At 47.0% G+C, this 21234-nt stretch overlaps 2 long non-coding RNA genes across 2 annotated transcripts; both read right to left on the reverse strand.

The window, feature by feature from the left end:
- Window positions 1-454: 454 nt before the first annotated feature.
- Window positions 455-6400, reverse strand: LOC308486799. The gene is made up of 2 exons (XR_013991321.1): window positions 6347-6400; window positions 455-5276 (listed from the first exon to the last, which is right to left on the reverse strand). It is a non-coding gene; the product is annotated as an uncharacterized lncRNA (long non-coding RNA).
- Window positions 6401-13152: 6752 nt separating this feature from the next.
- LOC308486897 lies at window positions 13153-17485 on the reverse strand. Its single transcript, XR_013991373.1, has 2 exons — window positions 16897-17485; window positions 13153-13340 (listed from the first exon to the last, which is right to left on the reverse strand). It is a non-coding gene; the product is annotated as an uncharacterized lncRNA (long non-coding RNA).
- Window positions 17486-21234: the final 3749 nt, after the last annotated feature.

Below are 21234 nucleotides of genomic sequence, written 5' to 3' on the forward strand. Positions count from 1 at the left end.
TCTCAGGTTTCTGCCTGATACAACACCTTTTCTGAGACATATCTATGATGTCTTCATGATGCATCCTGAGATGTATTATGGGAAAGTTTGGGAAACTTTTAAAAACAATGTAACCATTGTTCTTGGCTTCTTGCTGCTTCATCTTTGTGGTAGTTGGAAGTTTCTGGCTGAAGTCTTTTGCTTGTGACCCCTGATCTGAACCTGTGGGATCTGGGACTAGCTGGCTCAAAAGAGTGCCCCCACCGGTTCCCTGGAACACTGCAATTAGTAATTTTATTTCCCAGTGACATCACTCCGTCACTGGCTGCTACTGATATAAGCAGGAAAACAATGGTGTGATCCGAGGTCTGCTGTAACATGTTGTTTGGCCCAGAGTTGTCACACCAAATGATAATTAGGTAGCTGGAATGGAAAAACAGAGCGGGGGGGAACCTAGATGTAAATCACCCAGACGTGGTATCACATTGTTTAATCAGTTATTTGTTTGTCATCTGAGTACAAGTAGTGCTTATCCTGGTTAACAAGACTAGGGCTTTATACTAAAAACAGGAGGGCAAGATGTTAAGTAATTCAGTTGTGCAGTAAGGAAAGCACATTATGTTCAGACAATGCTGTATAATGTTCTCCATCTCCATTTAATATTTGAGTTGTAGAAAGGTGTCTGGTTGTACAGCAACAGGTGTGTAATAAAACATGGCTGCTTCCTCAGTTCCCTTTATTTCATTGTTAATGTTTAACATTCAGAAACAAATGTACTGGTTACTTTCTCTACAAAGGAAGTCCATTTGTATTTGAATCCTGCTGTTCATCCTGTGGAGAGTACATGTTCTGATATTATAGATCTGGTCTATTTTTTAGCACTAGCCTAAGGACTAAAGAGAAAGAGGGAAAGAACTGAAAATCCAAAAGTGAGCTACATTTGCTCAGGTTACATTCAGGTGACTCACAAAAAACACAGCAGATATAAGCTGAGATATAAGCTCTCCCTATATGCAATTGCATTGGTGGATTTAAGGGGGAAAGTGGCAAATGGTGAATGAAGTGATCCGCTGTGGCAAGCTGGTAAGAGACTGGTCCAGTCACCCTGGTAACAGCAGCAGGGATCCAGGCAGGGCCATACCCATAGTTCCAGATATAGAAAGGGTCATCCAGGATGAAGGACCCGGAGACCGCTGGAGCCTCCTGGCCAGGAGGTCAATCAGATGCAAGATGGAGCCGATCCAGGTGGAGCCGATCCAGGAACGATACCAACTTCTGGTTCATGAGGAGTTCTGCTGGGCTATAAGCCTGTGGCAGTGCAGGGAACGATGTGCTGCTGAAGCAGGAAATCCACTAGGCGCTGGTTCCAGTTCCCCTGGGTAATGCGGGTGAGGGATTCCTTGGTGGTCCTCACCATTCTCTCAGCCTGTCCATTCACTGATGGGTGGAATGGTGCTGCCATGACATGCCGGATTAGGTTGTCGGTCAGGAACTTCTGGAACTTGGCTGACGTGAACTGTGCTCCATTATCGGACACAATGATGTCTGACATGCCATGTGTGGTGAAGACCTGCTGCAGGGCCTGGATGACGACCCTGGAGGTCATTGCTGAGACTGGCACCACCTCAAGCCACTTTGAGAAAGAGTCCACAATGATCAGGAATGTCTAACCTTGGAATGGGCCAGCAAAATCAATGTGGAGTCTTGACCATGGTGTGCATGTCATCTCCCACTGTTGAATCGGGGCCTGGGGTATGGCTGGTTGGGATTCTTGACAGGTCTGGCAGTGCTGGACCCATTCTTCCACTGCTGCAATACCTGGCCACCAAACGTAGTTCCTGGCCAGAGCTTTCATGCGGAAAAAGAGAGCGTCCAGCACTCTGGTGCGCAGCTTAGCAGGGATTACAACCCGGTTTCCCCATAGCAGGCATCCCTTGTGGACTGACAGTTCATGTTGCAGGAAGACAAATGGGGAGAACTCTGCATCAAGGCGACCCGCTGGCCACCCCCTCCGCACCCAGTTAAGGACACAGGAGATGGTGTGATCCTTTGCCGAGTACGTGGTGACATCTGTGGCATAGAGCGGCGGATGGGGCAGAGTCTCCAGCAGCATCACACCATGGGCTGGGGACGGGTTGGTGTCAATGGCAGGCAATAGCAGGCAGCTTAGGGCATCTGCGTGGCCCAGTTTCTTACCAGGACGGTGGTGCAGCATGTAGTCATATGCATTAAGAAAGATGGACCACCTTAGCATCCTCGGGGACAGGATCTGGGGTGTCTGATGATCATGAGTGAAAAGGCCCAGCAGAGGTTTGTGGTCAGTCACGATCATGAAGTGGCAGCTGTAGATGTAGTCATGGAACTTCTTCACTCCTGCCATGATAGGCCAGGGCCTCCTTGTCAATCTGGGCGTAATTGCATTCCATAGATGACAAGGTCCTGGAGTAGAATGCAATGGGGGCCTCCCGCCCATCTGGCGCCGATTCCATATGGGGAAGCATCACAGGCAAGTACAACGGGCTTGGTCTCATCAAAATTGGTAAGGATACTGTCAGAGGAAAGGAGGTTTGACAGCATTGAAAGCAGCGTCCTGAGTGTGGCCCCAGTTCCAAGGGGCTTTCTTGTCCAATAGCCAGTGCAGGGGCTCCGTGAATGCTGCCTTGTGTGGAATAAAGGAGTGGAAGAAGTTCAGGAAGGACTGCAGCTCTTGTTTCGACCATGGAGTGCTTTAGATGGCCTTGACCTTTGCCGGTGTGGGGTGGATGCCGTCAGCATCAATCAGGAACACGTGGAACTCGACCTTGGGAACCCCCAGCTGGCATTTTTCTTTCTTTACCTTAAGGCCAGCCAGCGTCTTAGAAATGGCGCAGGACCTCTTGAAGAGGCAAGCTCTGCCTTGGACTCCCCTGTGATGAGGACATCATCAAAATAAGGAATGATGCCCGGGAGGTCTTTCAGGACATCTTCCATGAGGTTTTGGAAGAGGCATGGGGCCACACTGACACCAAACTGTAGTCTCTTGATGCGGAAAGCCCCGCAATGGGTCATGATTGTCTGTGCCTCAGAGGTAGCCTCGTCGACCGGGAGTTGCTGGTATGCCTGGGCCAAGTTGAGCTTTGCAAAGACTTTTCTGCCGGCCAGCGATGCAAGGAGATGACTCACAACTGGAACAGGATATGCATGCTGCTGTACTTGTATTCAGCGCAGATCCTCACATCCCTGTTTGCTTTAAGGGGAGTGACAATTGGGGTCTCCCATTGAGTGTACGGGACTGGCTCGAGGACCCTTGTTCGATGGGGTGATCCAGCTCTGCATCAATCTTCGGTTTCAGGGTGAATGGCACCCGCAGAGCCTTCAAGCGAATTTGTACAACATCCGGGTTGAGACTCAGTGCAACTGGTGGGCCCTTGTACCACCCCAGCGCCCCATCAAACTCCAGTGACATGGATGCCCAGCGCATTGAACCAGTCGAGGCCAAGGAGGCTGGTGCAGTGGCCTTCGATGACCACCAGCCGCAGAGGTCCGCTAAAATGCTTGAACTGGACTGTGAATGTCCCAGTGCCCCAAACAGGCACACGCTTCCCTTGGAAGTCTGTCAGGGAAACCTCAAACAGTTGTAGGCTGGGTTTTCTTCCTTTCTGGCAGATGTGACGGTACGTCTCCGCAGAAATAATTGAGGGCGCTGACCCAGAGTCAAGCTCCATTTTGCATGGGACGCCCTGGATGGTCACAGTCACTCAAATCTTCTCACAGGGTCGGCTGCTGCACACTCCAAATAGACATGGCAGCTGGCCTCTGTGTGCAGGCACAGTTCGAGATGGTGTGGCATTCTTCCACACGTGGAGGCCCACGGTGACCCTCCCCAGTCCCTAACGTAGGACACTGGGGGTTGCACTGGGGGTTGTCCCACTGCTCCTTTTTTTGGCAGGCACATGCAATATGGCCGGTCTTCCCACATGCCCAACATTGGGCATCGCGGAAGCGCATTGATCGGTGTTCATGTAGGCCCCCACAACTGGTGCAAGGCACCCCTGCACCTCCCTGTTGGCCAAAATGCTTGGACAACCTGAGGCGCAGTCTCAGGACCTCCTTTTCTTCCTCACTGTCCACAATCTCCTCAGAATGCACAGCCTTGGCCTTCCATGCCATGGGTGGGCTGCATGCTTGGTGAATCTCTCTCATTGTTTTGTCAGCTGTCTCTGCTGTCAGGTCAGGGCCTTCTTGTAGCTTCTCATTCCTCAGGCCACACACAAGACAGTCACGGAGCATTAGTTCCAGGGCACTGAAGTTGCAGTGGCGGGCGGCCTGCCACAAAGCCGCAACAAAGGCCGCAATGGATTCACCATTCGCCTGGTATCATTTGTAGAAGGCATGCCAGCAGGCAATCTCTGATGGCTGGGGAGTGAAGTGGGTCCTCAGCTTCAGAATGATTGCATCAAACGTTGTATCACTCAGCTGGAGCCACTAGAGCCTGGGCAATCTCAAATGCTACAGGCCCACACACACTGAACTGCGTAACCACTTCAGTTCGGGGTCAGTCAACCTATTGGCTACGAGGAGTTCCATTTCCCTGGAACCATTGTGTTAAATTCCTCAGTGTGGCCCTGGGTGGCCATGACATTTGCTCTGTGTGATCTGCCTTATGGCTTCAGTCAGTGATTTCAGCTCAGCTGAGGCGACAGTTCCCCAGCAGTGATTTCAGCTTGTAGAAGCTAGCCAAGGCTGCATACCTAGCCTAGCATCCCATCCTCGTCACCAGTGAAGTGTAGGAGGGTCCCCACGAGGCAAGACCTATTCCGGTACTTCCAGGTTTCGGCAGGTCTGTAACCCAAAAAGATGCAACCTGAAGTATCTGTAACCTGAGGTATGACTGTATTGTTTTGTAATGATTTGTTGCGTCTCTGGACCGTAATAAAGATTGATGATGATTTACTCAAAACTACTTTTCAAAAATTAGATACTGCTTCTTATAATACCAAAATCAACATTGTGACATAATATATTAAAATGTAGCTTTCCGGTTGACCACCAAGTCCAGTATGTACAAAACACAAGTCCTATATTGTCAGCACCATAGTACATTCTTTTCTAATTTCTTCATCTTCTCTTGTATTTTGCTGTCTGTCCTATTGCTTAGAAGAGTGACGTGAAATAATCTTCTAAGCGTCTAATGAAGATGATTGGGTTGGCAAACAAAAGAACTTGGCACCGATGGAAACTGGCACAGGCAGACAAGACAAGGATTCCTGGATATTGCCCTGTTTCGCCTGAGGGGGCTTCATCAGCTGTGCATGGTTCTAAATCATATAAACATAGACACTTTGTAATATAATAGCTACACAAATTCCAAAGTAACATACAAAGATATAAAAAATGTACATACCGGTACTATATATAATAGCTACATGAAGCTTATTCGTAATGGATTCTCAGTCGTGGTGACCCAATAGGCAACAAGTGCAGATAATTCATGTTAAGTCAGTCTTAAAGGAACATTGTTCAGTGACATACTACAAACAGTAAATTGTTACAACAGGCATACTATATGGTCATAAAGGTTTTTCCAATATATAACTAAAGAAAACAACTATAATCTAATTCAGTGTTTAACCATAAAGCATGAAACGTATTCCATAGGAAAATAAACCTACCGTATTTTTCGCTCCATAGGACGCACTTTTTCCCCTCCAAAAATGAAGGGGAAATGTGTGTGCGTCCTATGGGGCGAATGCAGGCTTTCGCTGAAGCCTGGAGAGCGAGAGGCATCGGTGCGCACCGACCCCTCTCGTTCTCCAGGCTTCAGGAAGCTATCCGCAAGCCTTGCAAGCCCGGTGGGAGTTCCCGCGGGCTCACAAGGCTTGCAGGCAGCAGCCTGCAGCCCCGGCGAGTGTCCGCAAGCCTTGCGCGCCCGGCAGGAGGTCCCGCCAAGCGCGCGAGGCTTGGGGTGGCAGCTTGTCGCCTGAAGCACGGGGAGCCCTCCGGAGGGCTCCCCGTGCTTCGGGCGAGTGTCTGCAAGCCTTGCGCGCCCGGCAGGAGGTCCCGCCAAGCGCGCGAGGCTTGGGGCGGCAGCCTGTCGCCCGAAGCACGGGGAGCCCTCCGGAGGGCTCCCCGTGCTTCGGGCGAGTGTCTGCAAGCCTTGCGCGCCCGGCAGGAGGTCCCGCCGAGCGTGCGAGGCTTGGGGCGGCAGCCTGCAGCCCGAAGCACGCGGAGCCCTCCGGAGGGTGCCCCGTGCTTCTTGCAGGTGTGCACAAGGCTTGGGGTGGCAGCCGCGGCGGGGGGGGGAATAATTTTTTTTATTCATTTCCCCCCCAAAAAACGAGGTGCGTCCTATGGGCCGGTGCGCCCTATAGAACGAAAAATACGGTACTTTCTTTCTGTTGTAGAACCTTCCTTGCTTGATCTAGAGGGCCCTGGTAAGCCTAAAGAACGAAAAATGTTAGATCATCTTCAGTATGTGATTCCTCAATGAAGTGCTGTACCAAAGGTGCATCTACGTTTTTGTTTCTGATCCTACTGCGATGCTCTGATATCTTGGTCATAGAATCATAGAATAGAATCATAGAATCATAGAGTTGGAAGAGACCACAAGGGCCATCGAGTCCAACCCCCTGCCAAGCAGGAAACACCATCAGAGCACTCCTGACATATGGTTGTCAAGCCTCTGCTTAAAGACCTCCAAAGAAGGAGACTCCACCACACTCCTTGGCAGCAAATTCCACTGTCGAACAGCTCTTACTGTCAGGAAGTTCTTCCTAATGTTTAGGTGGAATCTTCTTTCTTGTAGTTTGGATTGATTGCTCCGTGTCCGCTTCTCTGGAGCAGCAGAAAACAACCTTTCTCCCTCCTCTATGTGACATCCTTTTATATATTTGAACATGGCTATCATATCACCCCTTAACCTCCTCTTCTCCAGGCTAAACATGCCCAGCTCCCTTAGCCGTTCCTCATAAGGCATCGTTTCCCGGCCTTTGACCATTTTGGTTGCCCTCCTCTGGACACGTTCCAGTTTGTCAGTGTCCTTCTTGAACTGTGGTGCCCAGAACTGGACACAGTACTCCAGGTGAGGTCTGACCAGAGCAGAATACAGTGGCACTATTACTTCCCTTGATCTAGATGCTATACTCCTATTGATGCAGCCCAGAATTGCATTGGCTTTTTTAGCTGCCGCGTCACACTGTTGGCTCATGTCAAGTTTGTGGTCAGCCAAGACTCCTAGATCCTTTTCACATGTACTGCTCTCAAGCCAGGTGTCACCCATCTTGTATTTGTGCCTCTCATTTTTTTTGCCCAAGTGCATTTCTTTACATTTCTCCCTGTTAAAATTCATCTTGTTTGTTTTGGCCCAGTTCTCTAATCTGTCAAGGTCGTTTTGAAGTGTGATCCTGTCTTCTGGGGTGTTAGCCACCCCTCCCAGTTTGGTGTCATCTGCAAATTTGATCAGGATGCCCTTGAGTCCATCATCCAAGTCGTTGATAAAGATGTTGAATAAGACCGGGCCCAAGACAGAACCCTGTGGCACCCCACTAGTCACTCTTCTCCAGGATGAAGAGCAACCATTGATGAGCACCCTTTGGGTTTGTTCGGTCAGTCAGCCAGTTACAAATCCACTGAGTGGTAGCATAGTCAAGACCGCATTTTACCAGCTTCTTTACAAGAATATCATGGGGCACCTTGTCAAATGCCTTGCTGAAATCAAGGCAGGCTACATCCACTGCGTTCCCTTCATCTACCAGGCTTGTAATTCTGTCAAAAAACAAGATCAGGTTAGTCTGACATGACTTATTTTTCAGAAATCCATGCTGACTATTGGTGATCACAGCATTCCTTTCTAGGTGCTCACAGACTGTTTGCTTAATGATCTGCTCCAGAATCTTCCCTGGTATTGATGTCAGACTGACTGGGCAGTAATTATTTGGGTCCTCTTTTTTCCCCTTTTTGAAAATAGGGACAACATTTGCCCTCCTCCAGTCTGCCGGGACTTCGCCTGTTCTCCAGGAATTCTCAAAGATGAATGCCAGTGGTTCTGAGATCACATCTGCCAGTTCTTTTAATACTCTTGGATGCAGTTCATCTGGCCCTGGAGACTTGAATGCATCTAAACTAGCCAAGTATTATTGTACCATCTCCTTAGTTATTCTGGGCTGTGTGTCCTCTGATGAATCATTTGCTCCAAATTCTTCAGGTCGGGCATTGTTTTCTTTATCGGAGAAGACTGAGGCAAAGAAGGCATTGAGGAGTTCAGCCCTTTCTGTGTCCCCTGTTTGCATTACACCATCTTCTCCTCTGAGTGACCCCACTGTTTCTTTGTTCTTCCTTTTGCTACGAACATACCCATAAAAGCCTTTTTTGTTGCGTTTAACCTCTCTAGCAAGCCTGAGTTCATTCTGTGCTTTAGCTTTTCTGACTTTGTGTCTACATGTGCTGGCTATTTGTTTGAATTCCTCTTTGGTGGTTTCCCCCCCTTTTCCATTTTTTGTACACATCCTTTTTTAATCTTAACTCGGTCAAAAGTTCTTTAGATAGCCACCCTGGCTTCTTTATGCACCTTCCATGTTTCCATCTCATTGGTATTGCCTGAAGTTGTGCTTTTACTATCTCCCTCTTAACAAACTCCCAGCCATCATGAACTCCTTTCCTTTTAGTATTACTGTCCATGGGATCTCACCCAGCACTTCCCTAAGTTTTATGAAGTCAGCTTTCTTAAAGTCAAGAAATTGAGTCCTAGTATGCTTGGCTGCTCCTTTCCGCTGTATAGTAAACTTCAGAAGAGCATGATCACTCGCGCCTAATGATCCTTCCACTTCTACTCCACTAACCAGGTCATCAACATTGGTTAGGACCAGATCTAAAATGGCTGTTGCTCTTGTTGCTTCTCCCACTTTCTGGACAATGAAGTTGTCTGCAAGGCCAGTGAGGAATCTGTTTGACCTTATGCTCTTGGCTGAGTTTGACATCCAACAAATATCCGGGTAATTGAAGTCCCCCATTACTACTATCTCCCTTCCTTTTGCATGCTTGGCCATCTGTTCCAGGAAGGCATCATCTATGTCCTCCGTTTGGCTTGGGGATCTATAGTAAACTCCCACCATGAGGTCACTGTTATTCTTCTCTCCCTTAATTTTGACCCAAATGCTCTCACTTTGGCTTTGAGGTTCTAAATCTTGGATCTCTTCACAGGTATACACATCCCTGACATATAACACCACTCCTCCTCCTTTCTTGTCTGGTCTGTTTCTCTGAAATAGATTGTATCCCTCCATTATTACATTCCAATTGTGGGACTTATCCCACCAGGTTTCAGTGATGCCTATTATGTCATATTTAGTTTGCTGTACCAAGAGCTCAAGCTCATCTTGTTTATTTCCCATGCTTTGCGCATTAGTGTACAGACATTGAAGTCCATTAATCATTCCCCCGTGTCTCTTATTTAAGGATTTTTTCCTCCCACCACTAGGTCTGCGTGCTGTTTGCTCCATTTGGTCTATGACATTTGGATGATCATCTTCATCAATTGATAGACTCCTACCTTCAGGAGCACTGTCTCCCTCCCCCACATTAGTCAGTTTAAAGCCCTCCTGATGAGGTTTCTGAGATTTTTGGCAAAAACATTCCTCCCAACCGTTGTGAGGTGCAGCCCATCGCTTGCCAGAAGTCCATCTTCAAGAAACTGCAGTCCGTGATCTAAGAATCCAAACCGTTCCTGTTTACACCATTTGCGAAGCCAGCTGTTCACTTCCACTATTTTTCCCTCTCTCCCTGGGCCACGTCGTTCAACTGGGAGGACAGATGAGATGACAATTTGTGCATTTAATTGCTTCAATTTCCTGCCCAGAGCCTCGTAGTCTCTTTTGATCTTCTGGAGGCTATTGCTTGCAGTGTCATTGGTTCCCACATGAACCAAGAGTATTTGTCAGTGGGTTTTATGATTCCTTGCAGTCGTTCAGTTACATCTTGGATCTTAGCCCCGGGGAGACAGCACACTTCCCGAGACATCTTGTCAGGCCCACAGATCACTGCTTCTGTTCCCCTCAGGGGGGAATCCCCTATCACCACTACACGCCTCCTCTTAGGTTTGGTCGGCGTTCTTCCGTGAGCTGTCCGTTCCAAGGTCGGCTGCTCATTCCCTGAGGACTGACTTTGCTGCTCGTCTTCATATACCTGATTGACTGTAATGAGGGAGAGATCCTCAAATGGAGTCTGCTCTTCGTCTTCCATGCTAGGGGAGAGGACCTCAAAGCGATTGTGTATTTCTAAACAATCAGAGCGAACCCTGGGCCTCCTACTTCTTTGAGTCACATTTCTCCATATATCTGGCTCCTGTGTTGGTGAACTAGCCTCCTTCTCAGGGTAGTCCCCTGTCTCCTCCTTGGTGGAGACGGTGTGCTCTGTTGCTTCCAAGAAGAGCTCCAGCTCTCTAATTCTTTGGAGCGTAGCTACACGTTCCTCCAGTTGCTGGACTTTGTCTTCTAAGAGGGCAATCAACATGCAATTGCTGCAGGTAAAGCTGCCTGCAACCTTTGGCAAGATGGCAAACATTGCGCAGGAACCGCAGGCGACTGCAGCTGTTCCCTCCCCCTCCATCTTGAGAACGTGTCGTTGGGGGTGGCTACAGCGATCCTCCATCATAAAAAGCGTGAAGACAGGACAAATAACTCCCCCCCAAAAAAACCTAGGTCTCCCCCAACAAACGTTTGAGACTAGCTCCCCTAAATCTAAAAGATGGATCAAACTGCGCGCGCCGCTGCCCTGCAAGCTCTGATAAGCTCCTCCCACAGCTAATCACCTGCCTCAACAGAAACCCTGCCCCCTCTGACCTTTGCACAGGGAGAGCAGGTCATATGATAGGTCTTATGATTTGCCCAACATATAGTAAGCCACAAGGGCACTTAATTATATAAACAACCCGTGCTGTGGCACACATGACTGTATGGTAAAGTTGAAGCCTTCACTATTCTTTTACTAGTAATGCAAACCTACATGTGGTACAATGTCCACAGTTGAAAAAAGCCTGTTGTCAAGGTCTGCTGTGTAGATGTGTGTTTTAAGTCAGTGTGTACTAACATATCCCTAAGTGATCTAGTACATTGCTTGGCGAGGCAGGGAAAGACTTCACAGCCAGGAATGTCTTTCAGAATATACCAATGGCGTCTTATTATTTTTTCAATTTTGGCTGTCATGTAGTTGTACTCAAAGGAAACATAAATCCTGCTATGACTCTTGTTGGTATCAGAGTGGGTTTTTAAAAGTGTTGACCTATCTTGCATTGTAGTTCTCTGCATTGCAGCAGAGACTACTGTGCATGCGATGTTGATTTTGGCATTATAAGAAGCTGTATCTAATTTTTGAAAAGTAGTTTCGAGTAAATAGCTTTGCAATTGTTACTATATGGCCTATTACGTTTACGTATCTAAACTTCCAAGCTGCAACTGAGTTCAAGGGCCAATGGCAGTGGCCCAAATCCTGAAATGTTCTGTGATTGGACATCATTTATCAAATCAGAACACAGGAGCTCAGAATCCTTAGTCCAGACTCAAGCTCAGGCAAAGACAGATCACTGAATACATAACAGTGAAAATATATTATTCCTTTCCACTTGGGATAATCTTGCCATAAATGCCCAAAACTAGCTTGACTAAGGAGTGGTGGAGAGGTATACTTCTGAATATTCAATAATTCCATAACATTTGCAGTATCAGATTGAGGTCTGCTGCTTCACATCAACAAGCTGAATGGATTTACTCCATGACTTTATACTTTCCTTAATGGTAAATATTAAGTAGGGTAGACAAATTGCAACATTGAGCTATTGTAGTTCCCATGCCAATATTGTAGTTCCCCATTTAAAATTCCTTCTTGTTCCATGTCAGTGGAGGCTTGTCCTTAAGGGGGACTGAGGCACTGCTCCACCAAGCTCAATTGCTTCTCGGCTGTCCTCCAACAGCCTGCTTCTTTCTTACATCCTCTCTAGGGTTGGCATGAGCAGTGAGCTCTTTCCTCCTCAGTCTCAGGGCTGCCTTTGCAGAACTCAACAAGGGGGGAAGGGCATGCCCCACATGCCCCTGTCCAGGGGAGGAGAGGAGTAGGGAAGCTGCTGCTCAGGCTCCTTGAGTGCGCCAGGTCAGATGTGACCCGGAGGCGGAGCTGCTGCTGTGACTGGGAGCGAGGTGCACTGCGGCCACCCACCCTCCTGCTCTCTTCCCCGGGTCAGGCCTGACCTAAGGACAGAGCTGTGGCCAGCAGAAGCACAGCAGCTTAGGTCAGCTCCTTCTCACGCGGAGCCAGGCACCAATGAGGGAGCCTGCTGTGGGGGCACCTGTTTGTGCCCCCTGACACAATTGTGCCCAGGGTCAAAAATTTGTGCCCCCACGGCCCACATATGCTACACTTCTGGGTGGGGACAAAACCAGAATTACTGTAGTTGGCTCCATCCATGGGCGTAGCCAGGATTTTTGTTACTGGGGGCAGGCCTTTTGTTAGGGGGTGCAGAACTTCAGATAGCTATGTATTTTAATTTATTTTTATTTATTCCCCCCCCTTGGCTACACCCATGGCTTCATCTATCATAACATTTCAGAAATGCCCTGACCCACCCACCCACACTGATGTTGATTTTCTGAGATATCAGGCGCTCAAGTACAAGTCATACATAAAGAATCACTGCTGTTTCTTTTTGTGTAGCCTGTTTAGACTGGACATTTGCCTCAGTTTTTTATTCTCTAAGGAAGGTTCTATAAAGTGCAGGATAATGTAGTAGCTCACAGCATGGCAGGATGATCCCAAGAAGCTCAGTTAGTTGGGGAAAAGGGCATAGCCAGGGGGTGAAGCGGCCACCCCTAAATCAAGTAAATACATAAAAATACAGAGAGTCTGATATTCCAGATGCAATCACACTTCTTCCTTAGAGCAGCCTCCTATTCATTTATTTCTTGTTGAAAGATAAAGAAGTGTTTTTCAGAAACTAGCAACAACTTTATATATCAAGAAGACACATGTAGTTCATAGTAACTGTCTTTCAGGGCAGTTTGTCTAGTAACAAAAGCAACTGTTGCTATGAACACTGACTAGTCACTAGAATAATAAGATGAAAGCTGGAGGTGGGGTTCGGGGTGGGGTTAGTCTTTCTTTAAACAAACATGTGAGTATGGATGCCAAGAAGAAGAAGTAAGACAAGCGTTTCTGTGGGGGAGGGAGTTTATTGACTGCTCAGATATAAGACTCACAACATCATTTTATAACCAAAGAAAGTGCCTTTATGTGACCATTAAAACAAATCAACTGGAATTACCGGTATATTCACAGAAAGCCTTTAGCAGAATCATTTCCTGTCCTCGGAATCCAGCTGGAAGTGTTGGGTGAGCCGACTGCATAATCAAAAAGGCCAGTAAGTTACTGTGAGACATACAGAGGAAGCTGTGTTCCTTTTCAAATCTGTCTGTCAACAGTCACACACACCAAGCAAAAGCCACCCATAACAGACGTTTTCCTTGATAAATGGGAGAACTGTCTGATAATCAACAACCATATAATTTTATCCAGTAGTATTAGTTTGATCTGACAGAAACTGCACATTTCCCGAGAAGCGCTGAAAGAATGCTTCATTTAACTACAAACCCCCAAATCTGGGATCCCATCAAAACTGATGTTTGGCAAAAGTTTTGCAGCAAAACCCCCACATTTTGTAACACCCCATAAACAGAGTAATTGATACATCAAACCGGGGTTCATAATTAATATCCAAAACCCAACATTGTCCGATTCACTCCAAACTGGTGCCAAAGTCTGGCAAAAGTTTTGTAGCATTTTGCCAGACATTGTAGCATTTTTGTAGCATTTTGCCCGACAAACCAAGTAACTGACAGGGGTCATAAGGTCACCCCAAAACCCAACATCGTCTGATTCACTCCAAATCAAGGCCAAAGTCTGGCAAAATGTTTGCAGTAAAAACCGCATGTTTTGCAGTGCCCCCCAAACGGAGTGGTTCCTAGCACATCAGGAGGAAGAGTCAAGACAACCAAAAGTGGATAAATAGGTTGTATTTATTAAATATAACAACTTGAGGATCGGCAAAACTAGTCAGATTCAACCAATGTAACCAACTCAAATTAAGTCTGGGCAGGTGTGCTTGTTCACCTCCACCCACAAACACACAAGTGCTCAAACAGAGCTCTTTGCAGATCCTTAAGAATCATGTCACAACCCAAATCAGAAAGATGCATACCACCAGGTCTATACAACTGTGGGGCACAGAACATAATTCTGGCATGAGGGATATAAGCAGCCACATTTTCAAACACAAACGTTGTTGTAGAATGATTAGCTTTATGTCTTGCCATCCACCTTCTTAGGAAGGCTGCCCCCACTCCATAAGCACCTCTACAACATTCCAAACCAAACTATGATAAGCTCAGGGATGAGGAAGCACAGCTGATGGAGATATTTAGTGATCTCAACTGAATTTACCTCACCAGATTGTTATCCCCAAGATGGATGACCAGAATATCAGGGTTAGGGCAGGGGATAGGTGGATGTTCAGGGTTAGGGTTAGTGCCTGGGGTTTTTTTCATGCTTTTTAAGCTTCTAATGATATTGCTTCATTTTTATGAGACTGGATAATTCCAAAAAATAAGCAAACTACCTGAAACGTAGCAAAACTAAGAGAAATGTGAAAACCAAAAGTGAGATACCAGAAACCCAACAAGGAAGGAATTCATGAAAAAGGAAAATTGCCAGACAGAGACTTCAAATCAAATCATATCCAAATTCACCAGAATCCCAAAACCAATTGAAAAGAAGCAGAAATGTGAGAAGCAGAAGAAATACCACCAGAAACCCCCAACAAGAGGGAAAAGGTAAATTGCGCAGAAACCCCAAAGCCAGTTAAACCTTAGTTTTGCATGGTGTGGGGGTGATTTCGCCTTTCCCTGAGATGTTTACTGCGTGGGTTTCTTGTGGTTCTATTCAACTGGTTTTCTCATCTTTGGTGGATGTGGTTTGTTTCTGTTGTTTCTGGTTTGTTTTGGGGATTATGTTGAATTTTTTCTGTGGTTTTCGTTTCATAGATTCTTTTATATAAATTACGATTGTGAAATATTCTCAGAGTCTTGTATGTATTTCATGCTCTTTATTGCCCCCCCCCAACCTCAGGCTTTTATATACATTATTTACACAATGAGTCCCGTCTGACTGGCTAACTCTGCTTCCCTCTTGGAGCCTGATTGGCCTGCAGGAAAAGACCAATCAGTTGTTGCATTCTAGGGTCCAAGGTTAGTACATAACAGATTGGGTGCTGGATTTATGGTGAGTTTGCTTCATTTCTAGGTTTTTTGGGTTTTGCACCTTTGAAAATATTAATTTGTATGAGATCTGATAATCCCAAGAAAAAAAGGAAAACCACCAGAAATGAAGCAAAACCACCAGAAATGTCTAATGACCATTCCAACAATGAAGTCCACCACTAAAAACACAAAAACCTACTGAAAAGAAGCAGAAGAACCATGTAAAAGCAACATCAATGGAAACTGACAAAGAAGCCAACCAATCCCAAACAAAGCAGATTCACCAGAAACCCCCAAAGCATTCAAAAGTATTACCACCAGAATGCAAAAACAAGAAAACTTCTCAAAAGAAGCAATAAGGCAAAAGTCCAAAAAAACAAGCTAAACCAATGGAAAAGAAATGAAGCCAGCTGCAAACGAAGCACATTCACCAGAAACCCAAGACTATGTGAAAACTAGTATGCTATGTTGGTTAATTTCTGTTGCTTGAAGTGCTTTTGGACTCCCATAAATTGCATGCTTGTTGAGTTTCTGGTTTTGCTTTTTAAAAACTGGTTTCCAGTTTCTTGTGGCATTGCTTTGTAATTGGTGGCTTTACTGCTTCTTTTTTGTTTTCTGCTGATTTGTTTAATTTGGGGTGGTTTTGCTTGTTTTTTTGCATTTAATTGTTTTGCTTCTTTTACTTTGAATGGTTCTGCGGTTTTGGGTGAGATTGTTTCTTTTCCATTGATTTGGCTTGGTTTTCATGTCTCCTGGTTTTGCCTCATTTTGGGAATATTTCTTGGTTTTTGTGCTTCTGGTGGTATTTCTTCAATTTTATGACATAACCAAGCCAAAACACCAGAAACACAGAAACAAATCATAAAGAAGCAGAGCTACCAGAAATCCAAAGCAAATTAATCAGAAATCCAAACAACCTATGAAGATGATGCAATACCAAAAGAAACACAAAAGCCAATTAAAAAACTGCTAAATGAAGCAACACCACAAGAAACAAAGAAAGCCTCATAACCTACGAAATGAAGCAATAACACAAAACACCACAAAAAGAAGCAAAGCGTTTAGGATTAGGTTTGGGTAAAGATTAGGGTTACAGTGAGAGCTGGGTTTGAGTTGGATTAGGATTAGGAGTTGGGGTTGAGTTACGGTAAGAGAAGAACAGCAGCAGAAGAAATATAATTTTATTACTTAGGGTTAGGGTTAAATTAGGTTTAGGTTTAGACTGAGGCTTAGGTTTGGGTTAAGGTTAGGGTTAAGGTTAGGGTTAGGGTTAGAGTTAGTTTGAGTTAGGGTGAGCATTAGGATTAAGGTTTGGTATTGGGTTGGATTTGAGTTAGGCTAAGAGAACAGTAGGAGCAATATAATTTTATTATTTATACTCCACCCAAGTCACTTGTGACCGCTTTCAATAAAAGGTAAAAACATGAGCGCACTCTAAGTGAATGCTCATGAATATGGAAACTCTTACTTCCCATAGAATTCCCAAAGAAGACCTGGGAATTGTAGCTCTGAGCTTCTTTGCAGAGGGTTGGACTAGATGACCCTTGGGTTCCCCTTCCATCTCTACTAGGATGCTCCCTGTCTCACTCTCACTCACTCACTCACTCACACACTCCTCCTCTCCTTTTCATGGCAGTTTCACCTTTTTCTGCACTCCTAGCTCGGAAGGGCGGAAGAGGCTGTGCTGCCGCCATGTTGCGCGAGGGCAGAGGTACCGGAAGGAGGTGCCACGGGAGGAGAGGCAAGAGGACAGGAAGGGGTGGGGGAAGGGCGGAAGAGGCTGTGCTGCCGCCATGTTGGGCGAGGGCAGAGGGTACCGGAAGGAGGTGCCACCGGAGGAGAGGCGAGAGGACAGGAAGGGGTGAGGGAAGGGCGGAAGAGGCTGTGCTGCCGCCATGTTGGGCGAGGGCAGGGGTACCGGAAGGAGGTGCCACCGGAGGAGAGGCATGAGCACAGGAAGGGGAGGGAAATGGGCGGAAGAGGCGCTGCGACGTTGGGCCAGCAGAGACGCGCCGAGCGAGGCTGGCCCTCTCTCTTTATCCCACCCACTCTCTCTGTCGACCCCGCTCTCCCAGGGTGCAGCCCTGCCCCCCGCCTCGTCCTCACCTGCCTTTCTCCCCCAGTGGCCTTCCTCTCGTGCCCCTTGGCGGAGGGATGGTGCGGGTGGGCTGCGGAAGTTTATATACAAGAATATACATACCTAGATATAGGTGTCCGTTTGTAAATATATAAAAATAAAATGGATATATGTATATGTGTGTGTGTATCTATGCAGTACTTCTTTTCTAAAAAAAGTGACTGGGGATACTCTCATTTTGACTCAAGAAAATCACCATTTTATAGTTCAAACCGGGAAAAATAAATACAGTAAATGGACAAAAGTACATTCACAAAATGTTTTAGGAGTATCCATTCCCCTGCGTCCCCCCCAGAAAAAAAGCGCTGTATATGTTCTGCCAAGGGCAGGGTTATTTCTGGATCTGGAGCCAATAAGCACGCCAGTGGATGAAGAATAAGCAATGCTTTATTTGCATAAGGTTAACAGATAGCAGCAGGCATACAAAACACAAATTATAGCATACCAGAGAGGAGTCGCCCGGAGCTCCAGGTAGAGCAGCGAGAGAGACCCCTTGGCCGACAGTCTCACAGCATCTGGTACCTCCACTTGTGAAGAAACTCACTGAGCCCCTTCAGCCTACAGCTTTTATAGACAACTTTGATTTGATTGATTGCACCTGGTTAGCAGGCATCACTCATATCAGCCTGGGACACCAGGTGCAACTAATGCAGAGCAGCTGAGAGTCTCCAACCCAATTCACTGCAACTGGGTATCCTCCCCACTAGCCAATCAGCACTTAGAACACAGGGGACCCAGAAAACTCCTGACACAGGTGTGTGAAAAACAAATTATACTATCATGTTTTAGCAAACCTTAAACCGCGGATGTAAAAGCGAAAGAGACATGTCATCTAACTCCTTGAATTTACAATGGTCTTCCGTGTTTCCCCTACAGTGTGTGTGTGTGTGAGTGTATTATATATCTATAAAATTGATACATGTGTGTGTGCGCGCACGCACACGCGCATGCATATACAGTCAAACCTCAGTTCCCAGACGGCTCCGTTTTGGAATGTTTCGGCTCCAGAATGCTGAAAACCTGGAAGTAAATGCTCCAGTTTTTGGAAGTCAAACATCCAACGCAGCTTCTGCTTGAGTGCAAGAAGCTCTTGCAGCCAATTGGAAGCCATGCTTTGGTTGTCTAATGTTTTGGAAGCCGAACAGGCTTCCGGAATTGATTATGTTCGACAACCAAGGTTTGACTCTGTGTGTGTGTGTGTGTGTGTGTACATAAAATGGATATGTGGATATATGTATGTGTATCTATCTACATATATGCATGGATATATGTATATAAATAAAATGGATGTATGGATATGTATATGTGTCTGTGTGTGTCCATAGACAGATAGATAATTTATATAGATCAACCATCTTGGGGTGAAGGGCGCTCTATATACAATGTATAGAGTGTCACAACAAGCTGTTTGGAAAGCTCTGGTGTAAAAAAAGTTATATATAATATGATATACTGTATGTTCTACGGTGCAGTCCACAAAATGAATAAATATTACCCTTGGGATGGCATCTTGCTGGCCTTGCCTCCGCACAGGCTACTTCATCTATGTTGCCGGCACCCCCACTCTGTTGGCTCACCCATCTTTCAGCACTGATATTTCCTCCCTCTGACCCAGATTTGGCTTTCATCAGGTGGCCAATATGATGAGAATTATTGAATATTAATAATATTGGCCGACCCTATAATAGGGCTGTGCTCCGTGCTGCCAAGAGGGTTGGACCCTTGGCTCTAGCGCTACGTTTCCCTTCCAGCTGCATGGGTTGGACGCCAACTGTCTGAACATCTAGTCCCAGACAGAGAAGAAGAGGGAGCCGATCTGCAGCCGTGCCAGCAACTTCTGGTTCCCTGAGGAGGCCACTTTCAATGGGACCAAGGACTTCCAGGTGCCTTTATGTTCCTGTCCCAATCCATATAAAGGCAGAGGAGTGCTGCTGCTGCCAGGAATTTGACAGCCATGGTGGTGGGTTTTGCCCTGCCCTAACTTCAGGGTTCAACATTCGCCAGGTGCATTTTGCCACAGGTGTGGGGCCAACTGAAACTACATGGAGATCTCTGGGTGCCAGGTTGGCAATGGATATGTCCGTCTGGCTGGACCCTCCAACTTCATTAAAGCAGAAGAGCTTATTTCAAAAAACGTAGAAAGATAGAGTTGGACGGGAGTGTGGCGGTCATTAGTCCAACCCTACAAGGCATGAATCTCAGTTCAAACATCCAGGACAGACAGCCATCAAAACCCTGCTTCAAAACCTTCAAGGAAGGAGAAGCTTCCTATTGCCTTGGTCTCCCCCTGCTTTCTCCAAGGAGTCCATGGTTCGCCCCGCCCATTGTTCCTTGCAACAACCCTGTGAGGTAGGTTCAGAGGATAACACAGGTTGAAAGGATCCCTTGGTGATGGGTTTCTATATATCTATATATATATTGTCAGGGGTTCAGGAGCAGAGGCACAGGAAAGGGAGGAAATAGAGAGCGAGGGGGAGGAGTCCGAAGGAAATGTTAGCGATGACAGCGGTCCGAGGTCTCTGAGTCTTTCAAGCGAATCGGAAGATTCACAGAAAGGGGCTCCCATGGTCAGAGCAAGGGGGGTGCCGAGGGGGACACCCCAGGAAGAAGGGGCCAGAGGGGACTCAGAGAGCAGCAGTTGGAAATCAGGACCAGCGTCCACACCAGAGTGCAGTAGGGGGGAGGAGTCCCAGGCATCGGGATCAGGCGGCGCACTGCCAGTGGGAGGACATGAGTCAGGATTGGCCACGCCTCCATCGGGGAGCGAGGAAACGGTCGAGAGGAAGGTTGAAGGCTGGGCGCGCGCGCCAAGTTCAAATGTACAGGAGGGCGGCGCAGTTGGCAGCCCGGATAGGGAGCCAGGTCCCAAAGCCCGCCGAAAAGAGGGGGAGGAGTCAGGGGGGTCAACGTCAGCGTCAGAAGAATCCAGGAAGGAAGGGACCCCGGGGGGTAGCAGGACCCAGAGGAGAAAGGAGAGACGGAAGAGGTGGAGTAAGGCTAGAATCTTAAACTGGTGTACAGGGGGCGGAGACTCAGATGGAGCTTCGCCGATCTAACCCCTAGACGTAGAGCTGGGGCGCTGCGGCTTGAAAATGGAAACTGTACTTCAATAAAGACTTTTGTACATTACTGCCGGCTAGCGTTGGTCCTCTGTGAGCTGGGACCTGGAGCCAGCTCTGACAGTAAGCTCCATCTCCAAAAGTTTTGCACCAAAAACCTCGTAACGTGAGTGGACGCAGCGAGGGAAGAAGATTGGTGCTTCGCGAGCTCACAAAAGTCAGGCAAGATGACTACAGAACAGCAACTAGCAGCCCTGCAAGATGCAGTGACACAACTCAACGCGGAGGTACTCGCATCCAGGAAAAGGGAAGAGGAAGCGGCTGCCGCCTGCAGGGATCTCCAAGCCAGGTTGGAAGTGCTTGCTAAGCAGGGGCAACCGGGACCCAAATCAGAGGGGATTGGGCTGGGGAAAAGAGGAGGCAGCCTGGTATCTCATTTCGATGGGAATTTGCAGCAGTACCCTAACTTCCGAGCAGACGTGCTGTTTGCGCTGGAACTGCTGGATAAAGACTTTAGAGATGAGCAAGAGAAGGTGGGGTTTATCTTGTCCCATTTGCATGGGGAAGCTAAAGCGTGGCTGCGCAATCTGTGGAGAGATAAGGATCCGGCGCTCCAAAATGTGGATGCATTCATTAAAGCGATGGATTCGTGTTTTTTATCAAATATAGACATTGATATCGCCAGAAAAGACATACATGGGCTCAAACAAGGCAGAGCCAGTGTAAGGCAGTACCATTCCCGCTTTTTTGCGTTAGTCCATGCGCTGGGATGGGAGAAGGATTC

Source organism: Podarcis pityusensis (genome assembly GCF_964106645.2).
Source record: "Podarcis pityusensis genome assembly, chromosome: 10".
Lineage (NCBI taxonomy): Eukaryota > Metazoa > Chordata > Lepidosauria > Squamata > Lacertidae > Podarcis > Podarcis pityusensis.